The following is a 21,951-nucleotide window of genomic DNA, read 5'->3' as shown; positions in this document are numbered from 1 at the left end:
CAGGCTGATCCTTAGCATGGAGGTAGCCTACAGCAACTCAAAAAGAATGACAGAAACAGCAAACCCTGGGAAAAAGGGGAGAATCTGATTTACCGAGTTACCACATTATATATAGGACAATGGAAATTATTGAGTTTACGGAACAGAAAGAAAAAGATTTAAAACTGTAAACAGAGCCTAAGGAGCCAGTAGGACACCCTCAAGCAGACCATGGGAGTCTTAGAAGGGACACAGATAATGTTTGAAGAAATAATGCCTGAAAAATTCCCAAATTTGATGAAAATATGAACATAAACATCCAAGAAGCTCAACAAATTCCAAGCAAGATTAACTCAGAGACCCATTATAAGCAAAGTATCAAAAGATGAAGACAATCTTGAAAGCATCAAGACAGAAGAAAATCATCATATATAAGGGGTCCTCAGATTAATCTAAGATTAACAGCGGATTTCAATTTCTCGTTGGAAACTTCAGAGGCCAGTAGACAGTAGGCTGATATATTCAAAGTGCTAAAAGAAAAAAAAAGTCAACCCAGAATCCTGTATCTGACAAAACTGTCCTTCAAGGGTGAGGGAGAAATTAAGACATTCCCAGATAAAAAAAATTGAGGGACTCCATGACCACTAGACCTGCCCTTCAAGAAATGCTCAAAGGAGTCCTACAAAGTAAAATGAAAGGACTCTAAACAGTAACTTCCAGCTGTATGGAAAAATAAAAATCTCAACAAAGATAAATACATGGGTAATTATAAAAGCTGGTGTTATTGTAACAATGGTTTGTTACTGCACTTTGTTTCCCCCACGAGTTAAAAGATTAATGCATTTAAAGAAAAAGATATTAATGGAAAAGTTAGGATTACTGTAACTTTGGTTTGTAACTCCAAATCTTGTTTTCTATCTAATTTAAGAGACCAATGCATTTAAAAGAATTATTCATTTATATTTTGGGTGCACACAGGTATGAAGATACAATTCTGTGACTCTATGATTCCACTTACATGAGATACTTAGAGCAGTCAAAATCATTTAGGGAGAAAGGAGAATGGGAAGTTATTTTTTGATGGGTATAAAGTTTCAGTTTTACAAGATGAAAGAGTTATGGGGAGGGGTGGTGGTGATGGTCACACAACGCTATGAATGTATTTAACACCACAAAACTGTACACTTAAAAAGTTAAGATGGTAAATTTTATGTTATGTGTGTTTTACCACAATAAACATAAATGAACAAATAAAACAAAGGGAAGCAAGTGTCCTTGCCCTAACTCATCCACCACCACGCCAAACCTGGGGAGAACGTATACTTTGAGAGCAACATCTGTCACACCATGGGCCTCTTCTATCCCTTTCTGCCCTCTTTTCCCATGACCTGCTGGAACTGGAAGAGATGTTCTTCTTTGACTTTCCTTCTCTGTCTACTTGGGACTTGCTTTGGCTAAAAATGAGCCTTTGGGCTGCCCAATGTCTTCATACCAATGTGCTCCTTCCCAAAATCAGCCTCATTGCTAAGCCTTAATGAGGCCCAGAGGAGGGCAAAAAAATCAATTTTAGGGAAACTAAATCAAAAGGCAATTCTAAGACATTACAGCTGCTTATTAACACAGAATATCTAACTTCTTAACTAATTTCAATATATAATATCTCATTCAAGAAACGAATCCCATTATTATCTCAACAGGTAGGAAACTGAAGTGGTAGAAAGGCTAAGTCATTTGCCAGGACAGCATGAGGCTTCTGGAGCCTCATCCTGTGTTTTGTCCACCATGGTGTAGTGTCCCTTTCATTAAAATAAGATGGCTTTTAAATTACTTTTTAAAGTTTTGTTTCCTTAAGATGCCTAATACTAATCCCATGCTTATTCAAATCACTCACCAGCTCAGATTACTTCTACATTTGTTTGATTTCCTTATTCGTTTCTTACTCTCTTATTGTTTTCCTCTTATTAACATCTTTCTTAGTACTACCATCTTTTATAGCATTTTCAGTAATATTCAAATATGAAGAGTCCCAAATTGCTTGCTGAATGACTATCACAATTTGAGAGAAGTCAAAATAAAAATGTGGACAGAGATCCCCAAGAAGATGTATTTTAAGGGGCACATGCACCTGAATATTTATAGCAGCAATGTCCACAATAGCCAACCTATGCAAAGAACCTAGATGTCCATCAACAGATGAATAAAGAAGATGTGGCATATATACACAATGGAATACTATGCAGCCATAAAAAATGAAATCTTACCATTTGCAACAACATGGATGGAACTAGAGGATATTATGCTAAGTGAAATAAGTCAATCAGATAAGGAGAATTATCATATGATCTCTCTGATATGAGGAATTTGAGAGGCAGGGTGGGGGTCATGGGGGAAGGGAGGGGAAAAATGAAACAAGATGGGACCAGGGAGGGAGACAAACCATAAGAGACTCTTAATCTCAGGAAACAAACTGAGGGTTGCTGGAAGGGAAGTGGGGTAGGAGGAATAGGGTGGTTGGGTGATGGACATTGAGGAGGGTATATGCTATGGTGAGTGCTGTGAATTGTGTAAGACTGATGATTCATAGACATGTACCCCTGGGGCAAATAATACATTATATGTTAATAAAATTTTTTAAAATTCTTTTAAATTTAAAAAAAGAAAGTAAAAAAGAGGACATATTGTGGTTATGTAATAAGAAATACCATAAATGCTTTAAAAATCCAAAATGTGGGATACCTGGGTGGCTCCGTCTTTAAGCATCTGCCTTCGGCTCAGGTCATGATCCCAGGATCCTGGGATCAAGCCCCACGACGGGCTCCCTGCTCAGCAGGAACCCTGCTTCTCCCTCTTCCACTTCTCCTGCTGGTGACCCCTCTCTCACTGTCTCTCTCTCTGTCAAATAAATAAAGTCTTTTAAAAAAATTTTTTTAATCCAAAATGTATATTAAGGCTGGCATATTTTTCTTGTTAGTGAACAAATATGTCAGATAAACCCAGCATTTCTACTTGGCTCAGAATTCCAACCTAAACACGATTCTGCCTGGAGAGAACACTGTAGCTTTGGCCAAAGAAAAGACATCTTTCCTAGCAGTTGTACCATTATTGAAACTTGAGCGAAAGAGTTTACGTCACGATTTAGCTCAAGGTCACAGAGAGATAATGGGTGAAGCAGCAGTTAATCTAAGGAGATGTAAAGGGAAACAGACATGTAGAAAATACATTGTGTAATTAAAGGCAAGGATGAGGTCCTAGGAAAATAATATAAAATTTACAAAAAAAGTTTAATTACAACGTAATTAATTACAACGTTAAGAGTTATTCTCGCCCCATGTTCTAGGACCAATGGTTATACTGCATACAGCTTATCCTTTCACACTGGTTTTTTCCGGAGACATTCTCTGGAGACCCATGCTTCTCCCTTCTCTGCCCTGCTTTCTGTGCAACGGAGACTGACCCATATGGACTACATCACAGGCTCTCTTGCTCCCTAGCACTGGAAGACATTGGAGGGTAGGAGGAGAGTGAGGGTAGAGGGTCTTCTCCCCACATTCCTCCCTGACTTGGTGATGTATGTCCAGGACTCACTCTGTCGGCCAGTCCCCCTCCCACTTACCCAGCCCTCGCTGCACTCCAGGACCTCATCACCTTTCCTTACCCCTTTGTGCCTTGGACAGCAGCAGTTTCCCACTGTTTCTGATTCTTGGGTGTCCTGGCATTTCTTGTCGGTTTTCTTAACTCTGCCAAGTTTCTGTGAATAGACTTTTCTTGACATTGGTACAACAGTCCAGAGGAGCGTGCCTTCTATTTTCTGCTGAGCTCCGGATCGGCATTCTTTTCCGCGATATTTATCGTTTACAAAATGATGGATTTAGACACAGAAGTACATTTAAAGTAGATGGTGTTTGTAATTCAGATCAATAAAGTTCAAGTCAGTAGAGCTTCAATCAATTACCATCAAGTAATTTCAGACCTAGATTCATTGAGAGTTTTTGGAGGTTCAAAAATTTCAATTTTATCAATTCACCCAAAGATGACAAAACCATAGGAATCTGTTCTTGCCAAATTCACGGGACACTGAGTTGTATTTCCAGGATTCCTATGATTAACTTGAAAAAGAGAATCTGACACCAGAACTGTTAAACCATCAGCTGAGGGGGTCTCCATGTGGGTGGACAATATCATTTAGAGCCTCAAATTACAGATCAGATGTTTGCATCATGGTGAACACAGAGTTAGAATAGAATCATTGTATATTTTTAGGGGCTTTTCCTGTGAATTTAACTGACATAATAAATTGCTTTTATAAATTTCAAGTATACGCCTGCATGAAAACAACAACAGATCCAAAGAGTACTAACGTAATGAGAATGAACAAGTTATAACTAATCAGTAACATGGGGGAATCCCACAAGTGTAATAATGCTCAGTGAAAGACAGATACAGACAGGCATCTACTGTGTGACTCAATTTATGTAAGCACAAAACAAGGAAAGCTAGTCAAGGTCATGGAGAAGTCACAAGGGTGCTTACCTTGGTGCAGGGGTGAGGATGAGGGTTATGACTGGAAGAGAACCATGAGGGAGGATTCCAGAAAGCTGATTAAGCTTTTTCTTAATCTGGGTGCTAGTTACACAATCTTTGTGCAAATAGATCAGTCTGTGAAAATTCACCAAACTACACATTTATAATAAGAGTGCATATTTTTGCATATTTTGTATTTGTACCACACTTCACTAAAAAGTTGTTTGGTTTTTTAATTTACTAGTACTGCTTCTAGAACTAAAGCTTCTCTGTTTGGGGCAATACTGTAGATCCACTCACCAGCTACCACCAACTTTGTATCTCCAGTGTGTATCCATTGTCAGTTCTGAAGATTCTATCATGTTACTATCTCAAATACTGATGTTCAACATCACAATGATTTTGTATTAACTTATGAAATGAATGAATGATGAAACAATGATAACACTCTGGTCCCATTTCACAAAATTCTTAGCAATAATTTCTTAGACCGGGCTATTTCCGGAAAGAGTTCCATTAGAAACATTATTTATGTGCCTCTAGATAGATCAAAGCAGTGATTTATAATGAGATGTGTGCCTTGGAATCTCACCTCCACACCTAGTGAGTCAAAGCCTCTGTGAGTAGAGTTTCCCACTTTCATATCATATATATTTTCAGAATGTGTCCTGAGTGAAGCAGACGTACTTCTCTACTTAAAAACCACTCTCCTCTTCCAGCATGAATCGGAACACCAATGTTCATAGCAGCATTATTCACAATAGTCAAAAGGTAGAAACAGGGGCGCCTGGGTGGCTCAGTGGGTTAAGCCTCTGCCTTCGGCTCAGGTCATGACCTCAGGGTCCTGGGATCAAGCTCCGCATTGGGCTCTCTGCTCAGCAGGGAACCTGCTTCCCTTCCTCTCTCTGCCTACCTGTGATCTCTGTCTGTCAAATAAATAAATAAAATCTTTTTAAAAAAAAGAAAGAAAAAAGGTAGAAAAAACCCAAATGTCCCTGAATGAATGGATAAACAAAATCTGATATAAACATGCCGTGGACTATTATTCAGCTTTAAAAGGAATGAAATTCTGATACATGTTACTATATGGGTGAACCTTAATGATTTTATGCTAAGTCAGACACAGAAGGACAAATCTTATTTGATTCCACTTATATGAGGTCCCTAGAGTGGTTAAATTCATAGAAACAGACTGTAGAATCGTGGTTGTCAGGAACTTGGTAGAAAGGGAATACGGAGTTAATGTTCCGTGGATGCAGATTTCAGTTTGGGAAGATGAAAGCGTTCTGAAGATGAACGATGTGAGGGCTGCACAGCATTGTGAGTTCACTTATTGCCACTAAATATAAGCTTAAAAATGGTTAATATAGCAAATTTTATGGTACGTGTATATATTTATTTATTTGAAAGAGAGAGCATGTGTATGAGCAGGGAAAGGACAGAGGCAGAGAGAGAAGCAGACTCTCCACTGCGCAGGGAGCCGGATTATGGGGCTCCATCCCAGGACCCCGGGACCATAACCTCAGCCAAAGGCAGACGCTCAACTGACTGAGCCGCCCAAGTGCCCCTTATGGTAGGTATAATTTACTACCCAAAAAACTACTTTTATTGAATCTTATTTTATAAGAAAATAAGCTAAGAGTTCACACTGTTGGAGGAAAATCATAAAATGAAACCCAAGCTCCATCTAGGAAACTCTCATAGCACCAGCAACCCTCTACTTGAAGGCCAGAGTTCCTGGTAGACTTGCATATAGACAAGAGATTTGTACAGTGGCCATTTTGGTTCTTGTTTGTTTTGTCTGGATGTTGACTTGGTAGAACAAGCATTATGTAGTTGGCTACATATGATTCCTCTGGCCTACTGACTAAAAGCAGCCTTATCTCAAGCAGCTGGGTGTCTCAGTCAGTTAAGCATCTACTCTTGATTTTGGCGTAGGTCATAATCTTGGGGCAGTGAGATCCAGCCCCATGTCTGGCTCCATACTGAGATTTTCTCTCCCTCTCCCTTGGCCCCTCCTCCCCCCTCAAATAAATAATTAAATCTTTAAAAAAAAAAAAAAAAGGCAGCCTCATCTCATCAAAGCTAAGCACTACCTATCAACAGTTGCCATGCCAGAGGGACTTTGCATAAACAACATTCTGAACCCTTACTAATGAACATGAATGAAACCCTATAACAAAGAATTTCATTCCAGGGATGCCTGGGTGGCTCAGTCGGTTAAGCGTCTGCCTTCAGTTCAAGTCATGATCCCAGGGTCCTGGGATGGCGCTCCACGTCAGGCTCCCTGCTCAGTGGGGAGTCTGCTTCTCCCTCTGCCTCTGACTCTTCCCTCCACTTGTGCATGCTCTCTGTCTCTCAAATAATTAAAAATAAAATCTTTTTAAAAAATGTCATTCTATTTTATCTTGACTCATCTAAAGAAAATATTATTTTTCTGTGGGAATTATCATATAATTGTTTCTAATAATAATGATAGTTTATTATTTTAGGCATTTGATTATTTTGGTTTAGTTTGTTCACAATAAGGTTTGTTTCGCCCACCTAGCTATCAAAGGAAAAAGGAAAATTCTCATGGCCTTCATATGCTTTCTCCTTTTTGGGGAAGAATTCTGGTTCACTACTTCAATGAAAATATTCAACATAAGAAGTTTTTCAGAATGTTTAGTATGTATCAACAATGTTAGCAAATTGCACTGTGATTAAAATTGTCCAAATCTCTCTTTTGTAACCATTGTATTCATGACAATTGGGCTTTCCGTGGTAGGTCTCCTAATATAATTATGAACTGACCAATCTGCTTTCTGAAATTCAATTCCAAATACATTCTTTTTTCTATTGTTAACTAAAGCTGTAGCAAATGTAAGTACTATTACTACTCTAACCCATTACTACTGCCAAAATAAAATAAAATAAAATAAAAAACCAAAAAGCAAAAACAAACAAACCAAAATGAAATTTTACAAGCAAAATAACTAATAAAATTAAACTGTGGGGACATTTACCTAACTATGGTTCCAAATTAAAGTACATTGATTAAGGTCATCCTCTTTTTATTTTTTTTTTTAAAGATTTTATGTATTTATTTGTTTGACAGACAAGGGATCACAAGTAGGCAGAGAGGCAGGCAGAGAGAGAGGGAAGCAGGCTTCCCACTGAGCAGATCCCGATACGGGGCTCGATCCCAGGCCCCCGAAATCATGACCTGAGCTGAAGGTTGAAGCTTAACCCACTGAGCCACCCAGGCGCCCTGGTCATCCTCTTTTTAGATGAGTCATACTTTTATGATTACAAATGACAGCCAACTGGTCAAGGTTTGACTTGTGGTTTTGCAACTTTATAACAGTGCAAAAGTGTTATGCATTAAATGGAAACTGTACCTTGAATTTTCTTTTTTTTTTTTTAAGATTTTATTTATTGATTTGACAGACAGAGATCACAACTAGGCAGAGAGGCAGGCGGGAGGGTGAGAAGCAGACTTCCCGCGGAGCAGAGAGCCAGACGCGGGGCTCGATCCCAGGACCCTGGGATCATGACCTGAGCCGAAGGCAGAGGCTCAACCCATTGAGCCGCCCAGGTGCCCCTGAATTTTGAATTTTGATTTTTTTTCCCCAGCTGGTGATGTGTAGTATGGTACTCTTCCATGATGTTGGACAGCAGCAACAAGCCACAGCTCCCAGTCAGCCACACAATCACAAGTGTCAACAACCAATACACTTAAAACTATCAGTACCAATACAACCCTTCTGTTTTTCACTTTTGGTATCATATTCAATAAATAACTTGAGAAATTCAAAATTTTATTATCAAATAGACTTTGTTTTAGATGATTCTGCCCTACTGTAGATTAATGCAAGTGCTGAGTGTAAGATAGACTAGCCTAAACTGTGGTGTTCAGTAAGTCAGCTTTATTAAAAACATGTTCAACTTAACACTATTTTCAACTTATGATGGATTTATCAGGACTGATTAATGGGCTGTTCTAAAGCAGTAAAACACTTCCCATATTCATTACCTCCTGCTCCAGGAGAAACAGACAGAACCTATTTCCCTGGTAACAGAACAGTGTATTAGTTTCCTGTTGCTTCTGTAACAAATTACCACAATGTCAACAGCTTATAAATCACAAATGTATTACCTTGCCGCCCTGGAGTTCAGGAGCCTGAAATCAGTTTCACTGGACTAAAAAGTGAAGGTGTCATTAGGCCTGCCTTTGGGGGACCCTAGGGGAATCTTTTTCCCTGTCTTCTCTGGCTTCTAGAGGTCACCCCTATTCCCTGGCTTGTGACACCTTCTTCCATCTTCAAAGTTCATCACTCCAACCTCTACTTCCTCTGTTCAATTGCTTTCTTCTACCTTTAACATTCTTGCCTCCCTAAGAATTCTTGTGAATACATTGGACCCACCTAGATAACTCAATATAATCTATCTCAAGATTCTTAATGCAATAGTATCAGCAAAGTTCCTTTTGCCAGGTAGGGGGGTAACATAGTCACATAACTAAGCTGTCCATTATCAGTCTATCATACATAGCTGTATCTCCAGCTAAAACATTATGTATACAAGCTTCTCTTCCACGTGTAATAATAAGATTAAATTTTGGCAAGTGAGATGTCATAGGCAGAACTTCTAGGAAGAAAATTTAAAGGAAGTTGATTTAACTGCAAAATGCACCTTTTCGTTCTTCTTTTCTTCCTCCCTTCTGCCCAAAACATAGACGTGATGACTGGAGTTCAGCAGCTACATTGGACCCTGAGGTTAACACTGGAAATAGAATTCATGACTTAGATAAGGAAGCAGAAAAGGCAAAATAAGCCTGGGCCTTTGAGGGTCACTGTGCCAACCTGAAATGCCAAACTCTGGGCTTATTTTACATGAGAGAATAATCTCTTGTGTACATAAGTCACTGTTTGTGCTTATGTTACCACCATCAAAACCCAATTCTTGCCTAATTGATATTCTCTAATTTAGCAAATCTATCTTGAGAGTCCTACTGCACTACTACGTCTGTAATTAGTTGGACTTTCAAAGTAAACTTAAGAAAAGGAAAGAATGAAGGGAGGGAGGGAGGAAAGGAGGGAAGGAAAGTGGGGGAAGGAAAAAGAAAAGGAAAAGAAAGGAATGGGCCAACTCCCATAACTGAAACCTTCTGTTAGCCTTGGCACCAGGCACAGCCTGACTTTTGGCCGAACTAGAGCATGAGGACCGAGGTTGACTTTGCCTTCTTGGGACTTCATTATCAGGCTGGTTCCTCTCAGGGTCGCAAAATGGCTTCAGCAAACTCATCTTTTTCATATGTTTATTTCCCTGAGCCCAGAGGAAAAGTGAAAGCCTCTTTTCCTGAAGCCCTGCGAGGTCACCATAGGGTCATTGAATCGCTTAGATTATGTATATATTTCTGCACCAATCACTGTGGAGTCTGGGGCTGGATAGATCAGATCCTTTGTTTCATCCCTACACCAATCAGGACCTGCCCTACAGATGTGCGTGGGGTCCCTCCCATACAAATGACAGAGCTGAGAACGAGGGGGAGTGTGGTAAAGTGCGAAGTGTGTTACAGAGACACCAAGAATGCTGGGGAGGCCTAGAAAACTTAGTGTGTCAGTCTACCAGTTTCATAAGAGACTTCTCTAGAAATTCAGAGAATTTGAGCTGTAGAATAATTAGCAAAAATGTTTCTAGCTCAGGAAGTGAAGATCTAATGCAAACCCCTTTAATTCCTAGCCCATGGCAATCCATTCTGTTTACACTATCATTCCCCAAATACTTTTCCTCCCCAAACCAGAAGCAGCCAGGATTGGTAGAGAGTTCTCCTCTCAGTAGACTCCAAATCTACTCCAAGTTTACCTGCATTTACATTTTGCAAAAAGTTACACAGTCCTGAGGTACTATTTCCATGTGAGCTCTAAGAAAGATGGGTAATATCATCACATCATATCCGGGAACGATAGGAGCTTATCTTTGTTTTTATGTGCATAGACTCGGCTCATTTTTGTGTGCAATTCGGCCAGTCTAGCACCTTCAGTATTCATTTGTTTTCCCTGCCCTTCATCCATGTATCTTATTCCATGTGGAATCCAATTCCACATGTGCACTCAACCTGTCAGAGAAAGTATGTTCTTCTACGAACACATTCAGTCTAAAATAAGGTAAATTTTGTCTCCGTTCTTAATTTTTACAAAATGCAGGGAAAAGACACCCAGGTATCCATGATTGAAATTAAACAACCATTAGCTCTTTGCTATATGTATTTTAGGGTTTTTTTGTGTGTTAAATACTAATTTCAGAGCTGATAGCTTAGATGCAGCTAAAAACCCCTAATTCCTACTTTCCTTCTTGCCTTTCTTCCTCAGAAATAACCACTACCCTGAAGGTGGAATATATCATTCCTGTCATTTTTCTTTTTCTTGGTATTTGCTCACATTTCTTTCCATGCGTGTATATCCAGTCACAATATATACTATGGCTCGATTCTAACATGGCGAGGATCCCAACAAGAAGTTGATGGTGGCACAAAGAGTTCATTAGAAAGAGAGTCATAAGGGGGTAATGCAGAGACTCTCACAGAAGTGTGGGCAGTTTTAAAGAACAAGACATGGTAAAACAGCCAGGGAGTAGTAACAGCAGAAAGCCCTCCCCACCCCTGAACATGAAAGGGCAGGGAGAAGGAGCAATGTTTCCAGAAGCTGCTGTGAGTTGCAGCACAAGACAGGGGTTTGCCAGCAGCTTTGACCTTCAGTAGAAGAATTAGAAGATCTCCATTGTTGTCCAAACCAAGATCTACCAGAAGATCAATATCAGGCCCCCTTTCCTCCCTCTTTTGAACACCGGTCTGTGCCTCCCATTGGCCACAACCAGCTAGAAGGCAGGAGAGCCTGTCTGAAGCTGTCTGTCCAGGCCAACTTCTTGTGGAAGAAAACAGGAAAAAGAAGGGAAGCAAATGGATCTGGAGAGGTAGACAGATAATAACTCAATCGTTTTGTATTTTAAGAATTAACATATTATCATAAAGTACATAAAGTTAGGTGTGAACTGTTTCCTTCCAGAAAACCAAAGTTACAAGTTATTTAACCAAAGTTAAATTAAAAATCCAAGTTACTAAACTCAAAGGTTTATCTCTGAACACTCTTTATCCACACGCATTTGGCAATGAATCAAAGAGGAAGAAAGGAAGGAAGGAAGGAAGGAAAAAGGAAAAGAAAGGAAGAGATGGGAGAGGGTGGAAAGAGATTTCACAATCCCTTGAAAAAAGTAGTGGACTTTTCTCTTTTGCTGTTGGCTTGGAGAAGTAGCAAAAGCACAGAACATTCCAGCTTCCTGTCAACTAAGCATCACTGGCAGATTCTCACTTCAGCTAGCCCTAGTGGAAAATAGAGATATGGCAGCTGAAACAGAAGCTCCTAGCAAAGAAACACTGCTGCCTTTAAATAAATAAATAAATAAATAAATAAATACTTTTTAAAAACCAGCTTTATTGAAATTAAAAGCAGCTCAATTGTTTTTAGTGTATTCACAGTTTTGCATCCATCACCACAACCAATTTTAGAACATTTTTATTTCCCCAGTAACAAATTCCACACGCCTTAGCCATTACTCCAATACTCTTTCCTTTTCAACTCATTCGGTAATATGTAATTACCTAACTTACACAATTTACAACTTTCTTGTAAATTCTGACTCCCAAATCTAAGGAACTAAACCTGATGTACTATAGTGACCTATTGAATGTACTGGTAACATTAACATTCTTCCCTTATGTATTACTTGTCAACACAGATGCTCAGATTAATTTGTCAAACATGTCAATAACCACATATTCCCTTCTTACTCTTGTAAGTTACTATTAGACATGCTCTGAGGAGATTGGGATATGCTTTGGGAGATTTCAATCATTTTTGGCTTCTTTCATTGTCTTAGGTGAGTGACATAGCATTTAGGATACAATATATTATGCAAAAATTTAGAATTATATTAATGAGGGCAAACAAAAAAATGACGAGATACCCTGGAAGTAGTTCTGCTTTGTTAAGGATTTATGATAACCTTTATTATCATATCATGCCATGGGCTAGGAATTTATTAATGTTCAGCCTCTAATTTGAGTTCCTTCATTTGAGTGTAATGAACAGAGACCAATGAACATCCTAAGGAGATTTTTAAAAAGATTACAAGAAGGAGTAGGTATAGAGAAAACAGAAGTGGCACTTGCATTGTTTCATTGTGAAAAGAAGACTAAGGAACACCTTGGCTGTCCTCAAGCTTACGGAGAGGATGTTAATTCATCTCCCCAGAAGCCTACATATACACTACCGTCTCCCCAGAAGCCTACATATACACTCTTTCCGGGAAATATCCTCTGCTTTCTTCATTTCAGCTACTATTTATATTCCACTTGTAGACTGTGGATTTATAGCTCCAGCCCCAAACGCCTCTTTTGCATATCCCACTGGACTCCCATATCCCCCTGGACATCTTTACTTGGATGTTTCATGAAACTCAACATGTCAAAACTGAACTCATCTTCCCCCCATTGTGGCAGACAGACTTTAAGGTGGACCTTGATTCCTGCCACAGTGTCCACACCTTTGTACCATCCTTTCCCCTTGAGAGTGGGTGGGACCTGTGAATTGCTTCTAACCAGTAGAAAATGGCAAAGATGATGGGACGGCCCGTCCGGGACGTGATGTTATAGAAGATTCGCTCTTGCCAGCTGCCTCACTCTACAGACTCTCCTTGCTGGAGTAACAAAGTTAGCAGTCATCTAGGAGAGTCCACATGCCAGGGATCTGTGGCCAGCTTCTAGAAACTGCAACGGGCCTCAGGGAGCTGAAGGCAACCTTGCGCTGATCATCACCAATAATGTGGGGCCCTCAATCCTACAACCACAGGACATGAATTTTGCCAACAACCTGAGTGGGCTTAGAAGCATATCCTCCCCAGTTCAGCCTGCACATGAGAATGAAAGTTGGCCTGCACCTTGACTGTAGCCTTGTGAGACCTTAAGCAGAACATCCAACTAAGTCAATGTCAGCTTCCTGACCCACAGAAACTGTGACATAATAAGTACGTTATTTAAAGTTACTAAGTTCGTAGAAATTTGTTACACAGCAAGGCAGAACTCATACTCTCCCAAACTTCATCTTCTTCCTCTTTTCTCTCTGTCTTTAAATGAGTGTATCTTCTACTCTATCGACCAAGCTATCCCGAATTCCCTCTTCTTCACCCCCACATTCAACCAGTGTCTTCAGACCACCACTTCTGCCTCCTGCATAGCTTCCTAACCCATGTAAGTATGTCACATATAAATCCAGATCTTTAGAATCATGTGCCCAACATCGCTGCAGCCTTTTAATCAGTCTCCCTGCCTCTAACCTTTCCTGTTTCCAGCCCATTCTCATAGGACTATCAAATGTATCTTTCTAAAGCATGAATCAAATGAATTCACTTCAGAACAAATTGACTTCAGAAACACAGAAAAATCAGCTTCAGGACAAAATTCAGAGGTCTTGGCATAACTTTGATCTAACCACCCCTATGTCTTGTCTCCTTTCTCACCACTTCTGCTCTACTCGCACCGCACGTGCTGCCCCCTAAGTGCACCTTGCCTTCTTACTGCAAACACACGAGCACAGATTGTTCCTTCTCCCTGGGGCTACCTTTCCGTCCTTAGTCAACTGGAAAACTCTTATTCATCACTTTTTACTTATCTCTGGCATCATCTCCTCCAGAACCCTTTCTCAGACCTCACTACCTGGACCCTGTCTGCAATCCAAGTCACCTGGGCTTTTCTTGATCACAGAAGGTAGAGGTATTTGTTTGCATTTCAATCTCTCATAAGATAGTGAGCTCCTCGTCTTCTGGAATTTTGTCTTATTAATTTCTTTTTTTAAGATATATTTATTTATTAGAGAGAGAAAGAGAGTGAGCTGAGGCAGGACAGAGAGAGGGATAGGGAGAGAGAGAATCTCAAGCAGAAGCCCCACTGATCGCCGATCCCAAAGTAGGGCTCGATCCCATGACCCCAAGATCATGACTTGATCCGAAATCAAGAGTCAGATGCTTAACAGACTGAGAGTCAGATGCTTAGCAGACTGAGCCACCCAACAGTTTACATAGTTTCTGACCCCAGCAACAAATGGCTGAGATACTAAGATATATGGGAGTTGACAGAGAATGCTATGAACACTGGCATTGTGCTTGGAATTGTCCCCAGCTGTGCTGGACTAACATGGGCAAGGGGGACCCAAGGGTCCGCTCTGGGTTCTAAGATGTTAAATTGCATTTCTGATCATGAATTTGCCCCTTTGCTCTAGCCAGAACTGAATCTCCACAGGTTGTGTACTCTTTGGAAAAAACGTCTCATGCCTACAGAATGTTGCTGCGTTCGTTGAGATGCTTATGTTCTCCTTTGGGCAGTTATCACAGATTAGACCCTAAGAACTGCGGAAGCTTGTGCAAACATTTTCATCTCACACTGGAGAAGAAGTCCCAGAAGGAACCAGACTGGGTTTGACAAAGTTCATCTTGAACTGCACTGCCACTGTCCAGCATCTAGTGTTATTTAAATATAACAACACAAGGTGGGTAGGGAGAAGGTGGTGGGATTATGGACATTGGGGAGGGTATGTGCTGTGAAGTGTGTAAACCTGACAATTCACAGACCTGTACCCCTGGTGCTAATAATACATTATATGTTTATAAAAAATTTTTAAAAACATAAATAAATATAACAACACAGGTTTGGGAAATATTTTAAAAAATTCAATCTTTGCTATTTGAAAGTGAGGCATCAAGGTTGTAATCTTGCAACTGTCAAGAGTGCATCTCTTGTATTGATACTGGGCACCAAGATGTCACTCTGGGGAAGGTACACAAGTTATTATGAAGGACATGGTTATTTTCACAATCAATCATCTTGGGAAGAGAAAGACCCTCAGTGGGGTAAGAAGACATTTCTCTTTCTCTTTTCCCTTTCTCTCGCTCTTGGCCTGAGTTCCAAGAATGTACATGAAGCTCCTCATAAGCAGTAAAGGAAAATGGCTTCTACCACGAAGGTCATGTGGAAACCAGGCAGAACAGCACCTGTAGGATGAACCAGGGTTACAGAACAGCCATATCTGGTAGCCAGTAGTCTGCATGTGCTTCCCTTCCCTCTCGCCTGAGAATATAGTCAAGTCTCGTTACAACATAGAACCATGCTTCAGCTCAGTTTGAAGATTTAAGTCTGTTTGCGCTTGATTTGGAGTGCTCTATTCTAAAACTGAAATGAGGAGAGTGTGCTCAAAGGGGTAATGGTAATCGATGGTGTCATATACTACAGAGAGGTCAGGAAGAATGAAGGCAAAAAATAAGGCCAGTGGGACTCTGCAAGGTAGAAATCAACAGTGCCACTCCGGATGACCCTTAGAGGGAAAGAATGAGACTAATCACCTAATTACAGTGCCTGACGATGGATAGATAAAAGAAATGGAAGCGACCAATTTAGAACACTCTTTCCATTACAAACTAAAGAAATAATAGTTTCTAGTTAAAAATTATTTTAACTTTCATACTGTCAAATTGCAGATAAAGGAACTGAGTTTCAGATTACAACTTCCCAAAGTCACCGAACTAGGAAGAGGCAAATTCATACTTTCTTTCTTTAAGTTCAACTATTTTCCCCACTACCTTTAGGAAATGAGCTGGTGGCTTGAGAACCAAGCTATGCGGCTATATTCAGACCAATGGCTCTGAGCAACTTCTGGGAAATCTCTTTAGGAAGGAGATGTGCTCTTCTTTTTTCCTTCTTTTCTGACTTCCAGAACACAGATGTGATGGCGAGGGCCCGAGGCACTGTCTTGGATGATTTGGGGGCACTTACTTGTTAAGAATGATAGACAAGAGAGAAATCATCTAGGATGCTGGCACTGGGGAGCATCCACCAGGCCTCGACTGTCTACCTCCAGTATTTTCATGAGAGAGAAATAACACCCCCCACCACCATCTTATTTAAGCCATTGTTATTTTGAGTGTACTTTCACTCAAAGCAAGATCTAATAATATTAACTGATGCCGCAGGTAAAGGGGGCGAGTGGGGGTAGACATGCTTATAGGAAGGAAATAGATTGTCCTCTTAGTTGGTAATCTCAGTGGAAATTCAGGGTTATGTATCAATATTATCCTTATTGTGGCCTTGCTGGGTCTAGCTAGTAAAGTGACCAACCATGGTGGACATTTGTTCTCTTTGTCTCATCAGCACCCCTCTTTTCCTGGAAAATTTGTTATGTTTTCCATATGATTCTAGTGGGATTGACATTACATTGTTGTCCTCCTATTTAAGGAGGTCTGGAAGTCACTCAGGCAGTTCTGTCTTACGATTGTGCCCCCTTCCATTTATTGGGATAATTGGTTCAATGTTAAGCACTTGACCCAAGCTAATCAAAGTCCTCTGAGATTGTCTTAAATAGCTCTAGCGGGTAAAGCATCATTTGACTCAGGAGATACATGATAAGAAAGGTAAAGCTGGTGCTGGTTGAAGCCTTATTCCTTGCGTCTGTGATAGAAATAATGTCAAGAAGAGATAAGAAGTGAGATTGAGTGGATAGAAGTGGTTGAGAGAAAGAGAAATTGGGCTTCAGACTTGATGGACATAATTTAACTCCTTAGATCCCTTATGCCTGAGCCAACTGCATTAATTTCCTATTGCTACTATAACAAATGGCCAACAACGTTAATGGCTTAAAATATTATCATCTATTACCTTACAATTCTGGAGGTCAGAAATCCAAAACCAGTCTCAGTGAGCTAAAGTAAAAGTTTTGGCAAGCGTTTGTTCCTTCTAGAGATTCTAAAGGAGAATCTGGTTCCTTGTTTTTATCACATGCTAATGGCTACTTGCATTCTTTGGTTGTGACCCTTTCTCCATCTTCAAAGCCAAGAGTGTAGAATTTTCAAATCTCTCTGTCTCTGTCTGTCTCCATTTTTCTTTCTAAACTTCACTTCTGTTATCTCATCATCTCCTTCTATCATTCTGACATTCCCATCTCCCTCATTCCTTGTGATTACATTATATAACCCAGATAATCCAGAAGAATCTCTCCAGGTCAAGATTGTTATCTTTATTGGCAAGGCCCCAAATTAACATATTCAAAACTTTTGGGGGTTAAGCTGTATACATCATTGGGGCTTTCCACCACAAAACCTTTCTGCCCAAAAGCCTTTGGGTCCCTCTATTGTTAATCTTTCTACCACACTAAACCATCCCTGAACTTGCGAAAAACAATTATCTTCCTCTTCTCTTCCTCTTGTCACTTGCAAACCAGAGTCCTAACTGATCATGCAACTTCCCACATGAAAGCTGACAGAATAAATATTTGAGTTCACTTCGCGGTGTCATTGCCATAAGCTTCTTCCTGCAGGCAGGTCAACGTGGCTTCATCACGGAAATTCATCCACCTGCTCTACTCCAGTAAGAATTCTCAGGACTCATGACTACTGATGGTCCGGGGTAAATTAAGCAATGATACTGCATTTTCCGTATTCTTAACCCCAAGAAGTTTAAGATATTAGAGTAAAATTACCACCAAATAGTAACATGTGGATTATTAAGACATTGTTCAGGATGTGCTTATCCCCTGGAAAGCTCAACCTCTTAGTTCTTTGCAGGACCTAAAACCTTATACAAATAAAAGCTCTACACAATATATGAAAAGCAACTACCTGAGAACTCTAAGTAAAAAGCAGCAAATAGATTATGGAGAAGTCTGAAAACCTGAATGGCCTGTATAGCGGTGAATTTGTTCTTCTTTTTTTCTTCTATTTTATCCATTGTTTTAGTGTTGAACTAAAGAAAACTGCAATTGTATGTAACTATGCATTAGAATGGACAATTATTATAACTCTGAAAGAAACCCATCTTTCTAGCCAGAGGACTGGGAAAAAGGGGCTCTCAGAAGTTGGAAAGAATAACAGAAATATCAGAGTGCAGACAGCTGGAGAATAAATTCTAATTCTGCGTATAAGCCAACATAAGCCCTAGGTTCATTCCCAATCTATACATGCATGAAATAGATGTCAGAGCCTCACCATACAACATTCTAAACATCCAGAATATAATCCAAAGTCACTCAACATGTAAAGAACCAGGAAAATATGATCAATTTTTAAGGAAAAACACAATCAACAGATGCAAAGCCTGAGATAACACAGATCAGGGCAAACTTTTTCTGCAAACAGCCAGATAGAAAGAATATTTTCGGTTACGTGGGCCATATGGTTTCTATGGTTATGTGGGCCATATGGTTTCAACTCAACACTCTCATTGTAGTACCAAAGCAGTTACAGACAATAGTGAAATGAATGAGTATGAAAGTATTCCAACAAAATTGCATCTATGGAAACAAATACTTTATCTGAAATGAATGTCAAGAAACTCAGAAAATCCTCAAATACTCTTAATAATTCTCTGCTCCACCAAGATACCCAATAGGATTAAATAATTATGAAGAATGAAATTATGAAGAATGAAACATAATTTCTGAAGAATGAGCTTTTATAGTTCAGGACCTCAGACCTAAGCTTATAGATATTAGATGTTATTTTATTCTTATATGCACTGTGTGGAGGCCAAGAAAAACAAGGCTGTGCCCACCTCGAGTCTAGCCCTGACATAAGTGCAGCCATCTTGATGTTCCAGATTATCAAAATATTTCTTGGGTTCTAACCTACTCAGGTTAGCACTTTAAACAGTCCCTCTCTCCTTTAATGATAGATGTTAACCCCTGGATTCAGCTGCCTCTGTCTTTCATATCTTTCATATCTACACATTCCCCAACAAAACAATGTTGACCCAAGTAGGTAGGGACAACTCTAAGCCCTTATTCAGCAGGAAGAAGTTAGAGAAGATGAGACCTTCCCCCTTCAACTACCTTAAAGATTTAAGGGTCAAAATTGTTCAGGGGGAAATGTGGAGGCCAAGAAAATTAAGACTATCGCACCTCAAGTTTAGCTGATGTGGGAAACAGAGGCAGAAGAAAATCATTAAAATTCCTTACCTACTGACAAGCCCTTGAAACAGACAGAGTGGCTCTCCCCTGGGGATTTAACTGCCCTCACCTTGAGATTTTGCTAAGGACAATCCTAGCTTCACTGACCCCCTACCCCAACAAGTCCAACCAGGATTCTGTAAGTCTACTTTAACAATTCCTTTATCTCTAAACCTCCAAGATAGTGTTGAGAATCATTCCCAAGCATATGGCCCACTGATATACATCTAAAGGGTCTCATGAGAAGATTTTTATTATTGGTAATAAATAACCTTTCTCCCAACAATAGCTAGCCCCTCAAGGTCCGGGAGACCTTGCTTCCGAGAAAGTCCTTGGAAACTTACAATCATCCATAATCCCCTCTGTCCTCACCCACCGCTGAGTCCACCCCGACTCTGCCTTTAAAAACTCTGACTGTAATCTGGTTCGGGGTCCAAGTCCCTACTCCGCTGTGCCGGGTATACCTGGGCCCAAGCTTAAGCTTGTCAAATAAACCCTCATGTGATTGCGTCGGTGCCTGGCTCCTTGGTGGTCTCTCGGACGAAAACTCGGGCATAACAACTGGAGAAAGGGAATAGGAAACGTGTTCTCAACTAAACAATACCTGGAAGATAAAAACATTTTTGTCATTTTTAGTATTTTTTTGTTGTTGTTTTTGTTGTTCTAGCTTTATAGGGCTTTAAGAGTATACATACCTAGGGGTGCCTGGGTGGCTCAGTGGGTTAAAGCCTCTGTCTTCAGCTTGGGTTGTGGTTCTGGGGTCCTGGGATCAAGCCCCATGTCGGGCTCTCTGCTCAGCGAGGAGTCTGCTTCCCTTCCTCTCTCTCTGCCTGCCTCTCTGCCTACTTGTGATCTCTGCCAAATAAATAAATAAAATCTTTTAAAAAAATAAAGAGTATACATATCTATAAAAAATTTTCCAGTGATACGGAAGTATTTATGTTAATACATGAAACATGAAGTGGAAGGAAGTTATTTCTCATCTCTCAACTCCAGTCCTGAAAGAGAAATACCGAAACTTTGTGTATCTACTCAACTATGCACATAAAATAAATGTACTCAAAAGTTTTTCTTCTAAATAAAAATAGGGTCACATACCTATCTTACAATTCATTCTTTTCATCCACTGATGTGATATGTACATTTTCCATTTAGAATATTCAATTTTGGGGCATCCGGGTAGCTCAGTAGGCTAAGCTTCTGCCTTCAGCTCAGGTCATGATCTCAGGGTCCTGGGATCGAGCCCCACATCAGGCTGTCTTCTCATCAGGGAGCCCGCTTCCCCCTCTCTCTCTGCCTGCCTCTCTGCCTATTTGTGATCTCTGTCTGTCAAATAAACAAATAAAATCTTTATTAAGAAAAAAGAATATTCAGTGTTTTTGATGGCTATTTAGTGTGAATATTTTGTTATTACCTAACAACTTTCCTATTGAAGATTATGGTAAATTAATTTATGGATTCCAATTATCCATTCTCCTGTAGTACATCTAACACCCTTACCATGGCTTCCTAGAGGGCTTGGTATAATTTCTGGTATCTTGACTTCGGCTTGGCCAAGTTGCTTACTTTGGCTATTGGAATGTTATTAGATGTGACAGAAGCAGCAGCTTGAAATATGCTTCTGCACTCGTACTTGCCCTCTGGTTCTTCTATTATTCCCAAGAAGAGCATGCCCCAAGGAGCCACTGACCCCTTTTGCCTACCTCCCCGAGAAGGAAACCAAGCAGAGCTTTCCCAGCCAACCTATAGACATTGTGAGTATGAGAATAAATGCTTGCTTCTAGATGGCACTGACTTTCAGAGTGTTTTTGTTAGGTGGTGGAATGATGGCAATAGCGGATTTTGTAATATTATAAAACATACACAACAAGTATCCATCCCTTTAGACATATCTTGCAACTTTAAGCCAGATAAATTCCTAGAAGCATAACAGCTAAGTCAAATCTTATTTTTTTAAAGAGAGCTTCATTTTTTAAAAAAGATTTTATCTATTTATTGACAGAGATCACAAGTAGGCAGAGAGGCAGGCAGAGAGAGAGAGGAGGAAGCAGGCTCCCCGCGGAACAGAGAACCCAGTGTGGGTCTCAAACCCAGGACCCTGAGATCATGACCTGAGCCGAAGGCTGAGGCTTTAAACCCACTGAGCCACCTACAACCCCCAAATATTAGTATTTTTTTTTAAAGATTTTATTTATTTGTCAGAGAGAGGGAGAGAGAGCGAGCACAGGCAGAAGAATGGCAGGCAGAGGCAGAGGGAGAAGCAGGCTCCCTGCCGAGCAAGGAGCCGGATGTGGGGCTCGATCCCAAGACGCTGAGATCATGACCTGAGCCGAAGGCAGCTGCTTAATCAACTGAGCCACCCAGGCATCCCAAATCTTAGTATTTTTGAAACCAGCTAGATAACTTTGGTGGTGATAAATGTTAACAT

Source organism: Mustela nivalis (assembly GCF_964662115.1).
Source record: "Mustela nivalis genome assembly, chromosome: 11".
In the NCBI taxonomy this organism is placed as follows: domain Eukaryota; kingdom Metazoa; phylum Chordata; class Mammalia; order Carnivora; family Mustelidae; genus Mustela; species Mustela nivalis.
The sequence above is the reverse complement of the archived record's forward strand: the minus strand, read 5'-3'. Positions refer to the sequence as shown.